Genomic DNA, 11522 nt, shown 5'->3' with positions numbered 1-11522 from the left:
AGAAATAGAAATTGATGTTATGTTTTACTTTTGCAATAGTTACAAATACATTTATTCTAGATAATTTGCTCTAAGTTCCATTCACAATGGTCCCATCAATCTTTTGACAGCAAATCCTGGTCACTATTGTTATCCGTTATTTTGAAGTCCATCAGTGTGTGGGAACAGGACTTTCTGTCCTTGCAGACTAATGCTCTGATGGGAGATTGAACAGGGGATGCCTAAACTACTGCAGCATGTAACATTAGAAAAGAGGAAAAGTTGTATGTATAGAGAACTGAGTGGTAGAGTAAGAAATAATTGAGCATTAGGTGGGAGAAGACAACAAGAGATTAGCAAAGATAATTGGTTTATTATTGTCACATGTACCAAGATACAGTGAAAAGCTTTATCTTTATTGTATAAGAGGTTCATCTTTATTATATAAGAGGTCCATTCAAGAGTCTTATAGCAGCAGGATAGAAGCTGTTCTTGAGCCTAGTGGTATGTGTTCTCAAGCTTTTGTATCTTCTGACCAATGGAAGGGGGGAGAAGAGAGAATGGGGTGGGAAGGGACCTGATTATGTTGGCAGCAGGAAGTGTAGACAGAGTAAATAGAGGAGAGGCTGGTTTGCATGATAGACCGCATTCACAATTCTCTGCAATTTCTTGTGGTCTTAGGCAGAGCAGTTGCCATACTAAGCTGTGATGCATCTGGATATGATGCCTTCCATTGTGCATCTGTAAAAATTGATGAGGGTCATTGGGGACATGCAGAATTTCCTTAGCTTTCCGAGAAATTAGAGGTGCTAGTGTGCTTTCTTAGCCATTGTGTCTATGTGGCTGGACCAGCACAAGTTATTGGTGATACACCAAGGAACTTGAAGCTCTCAACCATCTTCACCTCAGCATCATTGATACAGACAGGGTCATGTACTCCGCTCCGCTTTCTGAAGTCAGTGCCGCCTCTTTTGTTTTGCTGACATTGAGGAAGAGGTTGTTATCTTGACACCATGCTCCCTATCTCCTACCTGTACTCTGTCTTGTGGTCACTTGAAATGTGACCCACTGTGGTAGTGTCATCTGCAGACTTGTGGATGGAGTTAGAGTAGAATCTGGCCACACAGTCATGAATGTACAGGGAGTAAAGTAGGGGCTGAGGACACAGCCTTATGGGGCATTGGTGTTGAGGATAATCATGGTGGAGGTGTTGCTGCCTGTCCTTACAGATTGTGGTCTATTGGTCAGGAAGTCAGGGATTCAGTTACAGAGGGAGGTGCCGAGTCCTAGGTCTAGGAGTTTGGAGATGAGTTTGTGTAGATGATGGATTGAGGGCAGAATTATAGTCAATAAATAGGAGTCTGAAGTAGGTGTCTTTGTTATCCAGATGTTCCAGAGATAAGTGTAGGGCCAGGGAGATGGCATCTGCTATGGACCTGTTTCAGCAGTAGGTGAATTGCAGTGGGTTGAGGTTGTCTGGGAGGCTGGAGTTGATGTGTGCCATGACCAGCCTCTCGTAGCACTTCGTGATGGTGGATGTCAGAGCCACCGGTAGTCATTAGGGCACGTTACCTTACTTTTCTTCGGCACTGGGATGATAATGGTGTTCTTAAAGCAGGTGGGAACCTCAGATTGGAGTAAAGAGAGGTTAAGGATGTCTGCAAATACTCACGCCCTATGCAGGATCTGTGGACACAGCTGGAGACTCCATCAGAACTAGTCACTTTCCATGGGTTCACTTTCAGGAAGGATGATCTGATGCTTGCGATGGTAACCATGGATACAGGTGCATTGAAGGCTATCAGGGCAGGTGGTGTCATTTCATTGACCTTCTGTTCAAAATGTGCTTAGAATTCATTGAGCTCATCAGGAAGGGTAGTGTTGTTGCCAGCAATACTGTCTGACTTCGTTCTGTAGCCCATTATAGCATGTAGCCTTGCCACAACTGATGGCTGGTCTTGGACTCTTGTATTGTCTCTTGGCACACATCTTGGCTATCTTCTTCATATTTATATGTCCATAGAAACTCCTCTCAAAATCAATTTTCTCCCCATGAGCTTTTCAGTCTTTCACTGCTGGATCCTCAAAAATTCCCAGTCCCCTGGCCTACCACTAGCCTTTGCCACTTTGTGTGCCCTACTTTTCAATTTAACATTCTCCTTGACCTCCTTTGTTAACTACAGACAGTGCCTCTTTTTCATGGAATCTCTTTTTCCAATTGGGATATATTCCTGCTGAGTATTATGGACCAACGGTTTGAATATTTGCCATTGTTCAGCTGCTGACCTGTCTCATGGTTTGTTTTCTCAGTCTACCTTAGACCATTCCCTCCTCATACCATCATAATTGCCCTGATTTAAGTTTTGGTTCTGTGGTGTTCTTCCTCAAACTGCACCTAGATTCCTGTCAGATTGCGATCACTATCTTCTAAGAGATCTTTAACCATAAGATCTCTTATTAATCCTTCCCCATTACACACGAACAAATCTAAAATAGCCTGTTCCCCGTAGGTTCCTTAAACATACTGCTCTAAGAAGCAATTCCTGATGCACTCTATAAATTCTTCTTCTATGATCCCCTTGTTAGTTTGGTTTGTCCAATCAATATGTAGATTAAAATATGCTCTGCCCTATGAAGAGGTTATATTTTGGAGGCCAATAATCTATTCCCATGCACATCTTCTTTCCCCTGCTCATGATTTCAACCCAAACCAATTCCACATTACTATCCACTGCCTTGATATCATAACTCAACACTGCTCTGATACTTTCCTTGATTAGCAATGGTACCTGCTTCCTATCTGGCCTCTTCTTTTGGAACATTGGATAACCTGGAACATTGAGCACCCAGTCCTGGTTACCTTGGACTTCATTAGTAGCTATTAGATCATTCCCATATGTAGCTATTAGTGCTGTCAACTCGTTCACCATATTGTAAGTGTTACACTCACTCAAATAAAGATGACTAAGCTTTGACTTTTTACAGTTATTTTTACTAACTCAGGATTTTGCTGTATACTTCTGTTTACATTTTCTGCCCCAGCCTGTTACACTTCACTTGGCAATTTCCCCCTCACTATCCTGTGCCACTACTCTCTCTTGATTTATTAAACACCCTGTTCTTGGCGCCCTCCCTCCTCCTATTTAGTTTAAAACTGTCTACAACCCTGTTTCTGTGATTCACCAGAACACTGGTCCCAATATGATTCAGGTGAAGCAGCTCTCTCCTTCCCCAGTCCTGGTGCTGGTGTCCCCATGAATTGGAACCGATATCTACCACACCATGCTTTGAGCCATGCATTTGGCTCCCTAATTCTATTTATCCATTGCTAGTTTGCATGTGGCTCAGGTAGTAATCCAAAGATATTCACCCTTGTGGTTCTGCTTTTCAATTTTGCCCTGAGCTCCTCATAATTCCTCAGCAGAACCTCTGCACTTTCAGGCAGCATGTTCCAGATTGTAACCACCCTCTGATTGAATTGATGTTTCCTCAAGTTCCCACTAACCCTCTTACTTCTCACCTTAGACGTTCCCATTATGGGGTAAAAGTTTCTCATTATCTGCCTTATCTATGCTCCTCAAAATTTTGTATGCCTCTCTCAGGTTACCCCCTTAGCCTCCTCTGCTCTAAGAAAAAGAAAACCAGCCTTGCCAGTCACTCCTCATAACTGAAACATTCCATGCTAGGCAACATCCCGGTGAATCTCCTCTGCACCCTCTCCAATATCGCCATGTCTTCCTATCATGCGGCAACCAGAATTGCACACAGTATTCCAGCTGTGGCTGAACCAAAGTTATATAAAGTTGTACCATGACCTAGGTGCTCAGAAAATTCTACACCCTAATGAAGGCCAGCATTCCAAATGCCTAAATCACCACCTTTATGCTGCCACCTTTAGGGATCCTTGGACTTGTACACCAAGGTCCCTCTGCTCCTTAATACAGGGGTCCTTAATACCTAGGGCCCTACTATTTATGGTGTATGTCCTACCCTTATTAGAACTTCCAAAATGCATCAGCTCACACTTATCAGGATTAAATTCCATCTGCCATTTTTCCAGCCAACATAACAGCTGATCAATTGGTTCTGTAACATAAGACTGTGCGTTTGCACCAAGGATATTATAAACTTCAATTATATTCTTGGAGACTAGCTTCCTGAGAGGTTGTTGCTTTTCCCTTATTTGTTGTCAGTGGAGTCTTGTTTTGCCGACAAAAGGACTTGCTGCAGCCATTTGGAGCTCTAGATCACAGGGGAAATACAATAAGAAATATTAAGGGACAATAAAATAAAAACTGAAAATTATGGAAACACCTAGCAGGTCAGGCAGCATCTATGGAAAAATAAACTGTTAATGTTTCAGGGAAAGGGAGAAAAACAATTTAGTTTTAGTAGAAGAGAAGGCAGTGGAGAGATGGGTAAAACAAAAGGAATATCTATGATAGGATGAATTCAAATGGGTTAATTGGGGCAGTTAACAGCACATTAAGCTGTTTTGTCTGTGTAACATGTTGTTAATGGGGATGCTGTGGAACATGCCCAGTAGGCCGGACTAAATTAATAGACAAACTAAGCTAAAGTGATGACGGGAAGAAATGGCTAGTTCTACTACAGACAGAAAGAGTGATGCACCTAAAGTCAGAGAGTTTATTATGAGTCCAGAAGGCTATAAAATTCGCAGGCAGAAGATGAGGTCTCATTCCTTGAGGTTGCATTGCACCTTATTATAACAGTGCAGGAATCCACAAACAAAAGATCAGAGTGGGAGGACATGGTGAATTTCAGTGGCAGGCAACCACAAGCTCAGGGCCACTCCTGTGGACTGAGCGCAAATGCTCAACAGAATGATCATCCAATCTGTGTTTGGTTTTTCCAGTCTGGGGGAAGGCCACATCGGGAACACCAGATCCAATACACGAGATTGGAAGAAGTGCTCACGAATTGCTGCATCATCTGGAAAGATTGTTTGGGTCCCTTGATGGTGGGAAGGTAAGAGGCAAAGGGGCCAGTGTTGGATCTCCTGCAGTTGCATGGGAAAGTGCTGTGAGACGGGGCATGGTAAGTGTGGACAGAATAGCAGACCAGGGAATTGTAAAGATTCCTTCAAAATGCTGAAAAGGGTGGGAGGGGAATATGTATCTGTTGGCAGAGTCTTGCCAGAGCTGTTGAAAATTGCAAAGGATGATCTGTTGAATGTGTCGGTTGATGAGCTGGAAGGACCAGGGATCTCTGTTCTGGCTCTGTCTAGGAGTAGAAGGGGTGAGGGCACAGGTGCGGGAAATAGATGAGATGTGGTTAAGGGCTCTATATACACAGGTAGGAGGAAGTCAGCATTCAGGAAGAAGTAAGACTTTTCAGAGGTTCCTGTGCAGAATCATTGAAACAAATGAGACAGAGATGGGAGACTGGGAGAACGGAATGGAGTTCTTATAGGAAGCAAGGTGGGAGGAAGTATAATCAAGATAGCTGTAGGAGCCTGTGGGCTTATAATGGATGTTTGTGGCTGGCCTATCCCCTGAGATGGAGATGGAAAGATCCAGAAAGAGAAGGGAAGGGTTAGAGATGAACCAGGTGAAGGTGGCTTTAGGGTGGAAATTGGCAGCAAAAGTGAAGAAATTTTCAAATGCTGTATGAATGCAGGAAGCAGCATCAATTCGGTCATCAATGTACCGGAAAAGGAGTTGAGGAAGTGAGCCCGAGCAGGACTGAAACTGTTCCATGTGTCCCAGATGAAAAGTATAGTTTGGTTCCTTACAGATGACCATTGCTACAACTTTGATTTGAAGAATGGGACATTTGAAACAATTCACTGAACACTATTGGCTTGGAGAATAAAGAACTTATGTAGAAAAGCAAAGGAACAAGCAAAATGTTACCTGTGCTCTTGGGATGACAGCCAATTTTAAAATCCACTCCGTGAGCCCTATGGAGAAGCATGTTATGCAGTTCCCATTTTCAATTCTTCATGCTTTAGGAAGATAGTATTTAATTAATATGTTACTAGAATGGCACTTCCCTGCACTGTGGTAATGGCATGTGTATTGTGCAATCTCAAGCGGATGTTCTAGGAAATTATGATGTGTGAGCTATGCCTCTATGCATTACCACAATTTAGGATTTCTGTATCACTATGCCAAAAACATAGGTGCAGTCTCAAACCCTAGACGAACAACCATCCACCTTGCTTGCAAGCTAACAGCAGCTTCCTGTGCACCTGAACCTGTGGTCACTATTGAGGACATAAGATCAGTCTTCTGGAGAGTGAGCCTGCAGAAAGCATCTGGCCCGGATGGTGTCCCTGGCGATGTCCTCAGATATTGTGCTGATCAGCTGGCAGGGATATTTGCAGACATATCTAACCTTTCCCTGCTTCAATCTGAGGTTTCCACCTGCTTTAAGAAGACCACTATCATCCCAGTACCTAAGAAAAAAAAGGTAACATGCCTTAATGACTACCAACCGCTGGCTCTGACATCCACCATCATGAAGTGCTTTGAGAGGCTGGTCACGGCATGTATTAACTCCAGCCTCCCGGAAAACCTCAACCCACTGCAATTCGCCTACTGCAGAAACGGGTCTACAGTGGATGCCATCTCCCTGGCCCTACACTCATCTCTGGAGCATCTGAACAGTAAAGACACCTACATTAGACTATTGTTTATTGGCTACAGCTCCACCTTCAATACTATAATTCCAAGCAAACTCATCACTAAACTCCAAGACCTGGGACGCAACACCTCCCTCTGCAAATGGATCCTTGACTTTCTGACCAACAGACCGCAATCAGTGAGGGTAGGCAGCATACCTCCAGCACGATTATTCTCAACACTGGTGCCCCACAAGGCTGTGTCCTCAGCTCCTACTCTACTTCTTATATACTCATGACTGCATGGCCAGATTCTGCTCTAACTCCATCTCCAAGTTTGCAGATGATACCACTGTAGTGGGCCGAATCTCAAATAATGACAGGTCAGAGTACAGGAAGGAAATAGAGAGCTTAGTGACACGGTGTTATGGCAACAACCTTTCCCTCAATATCAGCAAAATGAAAGAGTTGGTCACTGACTTCAGGAAAGGGGGCAGTGCACATGCACCTGTCTCCATCAATGGTGCTGAGGTCGAGAAGGTTGAGAGATTCAAGTTCCTTGGAGTGAAAATCACCAATAGCCTGTCCTGGTCCAACCACTTAGATGCCATGGCCAAGAAAGCTCACCAGCAACTCTACTTCCTCAGGAGGCTAAAGAAATTTGGCATGTCCCCTTTGACACTCACCAACTCCTTTCGATGCACCATAGAAAACATCCTATCTGGATGCATCATTGCTTGGCATGGCAACTGCTCTGCCCAGGACCCCAGAAACTGCAGAGAGCTGTGGACACAGCCCAGCACATCACGGAAACCAGCCTCCCCTCCATGGACTCTGCCTATACTTCTCGCTGCCTCAGTGAAGCAGCCAGCATAATCAAAGACCCCACCCACCCGGATCATTCTCTCTTCTCCCCTCTCCCATCAGGCAGAAGATACAAAAGCCTGAAAACACGCACCACGAGGCTCAAGGACAGCTTCTATCCCACTGTTATAAGACTATTGCATGGTTCCCTAGTATGATAAGATGGACTCTTGACCTCACAATCTACCTTGTTATGACCTTGCACCTTATTGTCTACCTGCACTGCACTTCCTCTGTAGCTGTGACATTTTACTCTGTATGCTGCTATTGTCTTACTCCCTCAATGCACACTGTAATTAATTGATCTGTATGAACGATATGCAAGACAAGCTTTTCACTGTATCTCCGTACAAGATACAACAATAAGCCAATGCCAATACCAATGCAGATTTCCCCAATTTTATTCTAGTTTTTGCACTGTTACTACATTAGCCTTTTAAATAAATCAAACTTTTTAGATAAAGCAACTATGTCCACCCTGTAATCATTAAAAATTACCTTCAATTATTAATGAACCTTTGCCTCACATTTCAGTATCAAATATATTGCAAAGGTGGGCATTGCAATACTTTACGTTCCAGTACTTAAGCAGGAAAAAAAACCAGGGAATGTCTGGAAGGTTCATGAGTGCTGGATTCCAAAAGTACCATTGGTAAGAACTTTCCTAAAACTTCCTTGTTCCATTTACTATATTTAAAAAAAGCCATTACAATCATTTATTTAATACAAACTAAAACTTTGTATGCATAATTTTTGATTTTCTGAAAAATTATTAATTTTACCTGTGGTTTGTCAAAAGATTGTAGATGTTTAAAATAACATAAATTATGCATTGAATTATTTAATATTAATTAATATTACTTAAAATATTATGCATTAATTACTGCCATTTAAAATATAATTGAAAGATATAATAAGAAATGATATGTTTTGAATTAGAACCGTAGAACCATAGAACAATACAGCACAATACAGGCCCTTCGGCCCACCATGTTGTGCCAACGTTTAAACCACGCCTAAGACTATCTAACCCCTTCCTCCCACATATCCCCCTATTTTAAATTCCTCCATATGCTTATCTAACAATCTCTTGAACTTGACCAACATATCAGCCTCCACCACCACCCTAGGCAGCGCATTCCATGCACCAACCGCTCTCTGGGTGAAAAATCTCCCTCTGATATCTCCCTTGAACTTCCAACCCATTACTTTAAAGCCATGCCCTCTTGTGTTGAGCATTGGTGTCCTGGGAAAGAGGCACTGGCTGTCCACTCTATCTATTCCTCTTAATATTTTGTACACCTCTATCATGTCTCCCCTCATCCTCCTTCTCTCCAATGAGTAAAGCCCTAGTTCCCTTAGTCTCTCCTCATAATCCATACTCTCCAATCCAGGCAGCATCCTGGTAAATCTCCTCTGCACCCTTTCCAATGCCTCCACATCCTTCCTATAATGAGGTGACCAGAACTGGACACAGTACTCCAAGTGTGGTCTAACCAGGGTTTTGTAGAGCTGCTTCATTACCTTGCGGCTCTTAAACTCGATCCCACAATTTATGAAAGCTAACATCCCATATCTTTCTTAACTACCCTATCCACCTGTGAGGGAACTTTCAGTGATCTGTGGATATGAAGCCTCAGATCCCTCTGCTCCTCCACACTACCCAGAATCCTGCCATTTACCTTGTATTCCGACTTGGAGTTTGTCCTTCCAAAGTGTACCACCTCACACTTCTCCAGATTGAACTCCATCTGCCACTCGTCAGCCCAGCTCTGCATCCTATCAATATCCCTCTGCAAGCTTCGACAGCCCTCCAAACAATCCACGACACCATCAACATTTGTGTTGTCTGCAAACTTGCCAACCCACCCTTCTACCCCCTCATCCAAGTCATTAATAAATATCACGAAAAGTAGGGGTCCCAGAACCGATCCCTGTGGGACACCACTAGTCACAGCCCTCCAATCCAAATGCACTCCCTCCACCACAACCCTGTGCTTTCTACAGGCAAGCCAATTCTGAATCCACAAGGCCGAGCCTCCCTGGATCCCATGCCCTCTGACCTTCTGAAGAAGCCTACCATGTGGAACCTTGTCAAATGCCTTACTAAAATCCATGTAGACCACATCTACTGCACTACCCTCATCAATCTTCCTGGTCACCTCCTCAAAGAACCGTAGTGGGCTTGTGAGACAAGATCTTCCCTTCACAAAGCCATGCTGGCTGTCCCTAATCAGTCCATGATTCTTTAAATGCTCATAGATCCTATCTCTTAGAATCTTTTCCAACAGCTTGCCCACCACAGACATAAGGCTCACTGGTCTGTAATTCCCTGGACTATCCCTACTGCCTTTTTTGAATAAGGGGACAACATTTGCCACCCTCCAATCCTCCGGTACCATTCCTGTGGATAACGAGGACTCAAAGATCCTAGCCAATGGTTCAGCAATCTCCTCCCTCACCTCACGGAGCAGCCTGGGGAATATTCCGTCAGGCCCTGGGGACTTATCTGTCCTAATATTTTCTAACAGCTCCAACACATCCTCTCTCTTGATATCTACATGCTCTAGAACATTAACCTTACCAACACTGTCCTCAGCGTCATCAAGACCCCTCTCCTTGGTGAATACTGAAGAGAAGTATTCATTGAGAACCTCACCCACTTCCACAGTTTCCAGACATATCTTCCCACCTTTGTCTCTAATCAGTCCTACCTTTACTCTAGCCATCCTTCTGCTCTTCACATATGTGAAAAAAAGCTTTGGAATTCTCCTGAACCCTACTCGCCAAAGCCTTTTCATGTCCCCGTCTTGCTCTCCTCAGCCCCTTCTTAAGTTCCTTCCTTGCTACTCTATATTCCTCACGAGCCCTATTTGATCCTTGCTGCTTACACCTTAAGTATTCTGCCTTCTTCTTCCTAACTAGTTGTTCCACCTCTCTTGTCACCCATGGTTCCTTCACCCTGCCATTCTTTCTCTGCCTCACTGGGACAAATTTATCCCTAACATCCTGCAAGAGATCCCTGAACAACGACCACATCTCCAGAGTATATTTCCCTTCAAAAATGTCATCCCAATTTACACTCTCAAGTTCTAGCCTTATAGCCTCATAATTTGCCTTTCCCCAATTAAATATCTTCCCGTCCTCTTTGCTCTTATCCTTGTCCATGACAATGCTAAAGGTTATGGAGCGTTGGTCACTGTCCCCCAAATGCTCACCCACCGAGAGATCTGTCACCTGACCCAGTTCATTACCTAATACTAGATCTAATATGGCATTCCCTCTAGTCAGCCTGTCAACATACTGTGACAGGAATCTGTCCTGGACACACTTAACAAACTCTGCCCCATCTAAACCTTTGGCACTAAGCAGGTGCCAATCAATATTTGGGAAGTTGAAGTTTCCCATGATAACAACCCTGTTATTCTTGCACCTTTCCAAAATCTGCCTCCCAATCTGCTCCTCAGTATCCCTGCTGCTACCAGGGGGCCTATAGAATACTCCCAGTAGAGTAACTGCTCCTTTCTTGTTCCTAACTTCCACCCATACTGACTCTAGAGAGGATCTTTCTATATTATCCACCCTTTCAGCAGCTGTAATAGTGTCCCTGACCAGTATCGCCACCCCTCCTCCTCTTCTCCCCCTCTCCCTATCCCTTTTAAAACACTGAAATCCAGGAATATTCAATATCCATTCCTGCCCTGGTGACAGCCAAGTCTCTGCAAGAGCCACAATATCGTAGTCCCATGTACTTATCCAAGATCTAGTTCATCACCCTTATTCCTCATACTTCTTGCATTTAAGTAAATACACTTTAGCCCATCCACCTTTCTGCCTTTATAGCCTGTACTCTGCTTCTCCTTCCTCAAAGCCTCTCTACATGTTAGATCTGACTTTTCCACATCCACTTCTTCCTCTGACCTACCCCTCTGGTTCCCATCCCCCTCGCAAATGAGTTTAAACCCTCCCGAACCACCCTAGCAAACCTGGCTGCAAGGATATTGGCCCCCCTCGGGTTCAGGTGCAACCTGTCCTCTCTGTATAGGTCCCACCTTCCCCAGAAGAGATCCCAATGATCCAAAAATCTAAAACC

The sequence above is a fragment of the Pristis pectinata genome, chromosome 14 (assembly GCF_009764475.1).
Source record: "Pristis pectinata isolate sPriPec2 chromosome 14, sPriPec2.1.pri, whole genome shotgun sequence".
In the NCBI taxonomy this organism is placed as follows: domain Eukaryota; kingdom Metazoa; phylum Chordata; class Chondrichthyes; order Rhinopristiformes; family Pristidae; genus Pristis; species Pristis pectinata.
The sequence above is the reverse complement of the archived record's forward strand: the minus strand, read 5'-3'. Positions refer to the sequence as shown.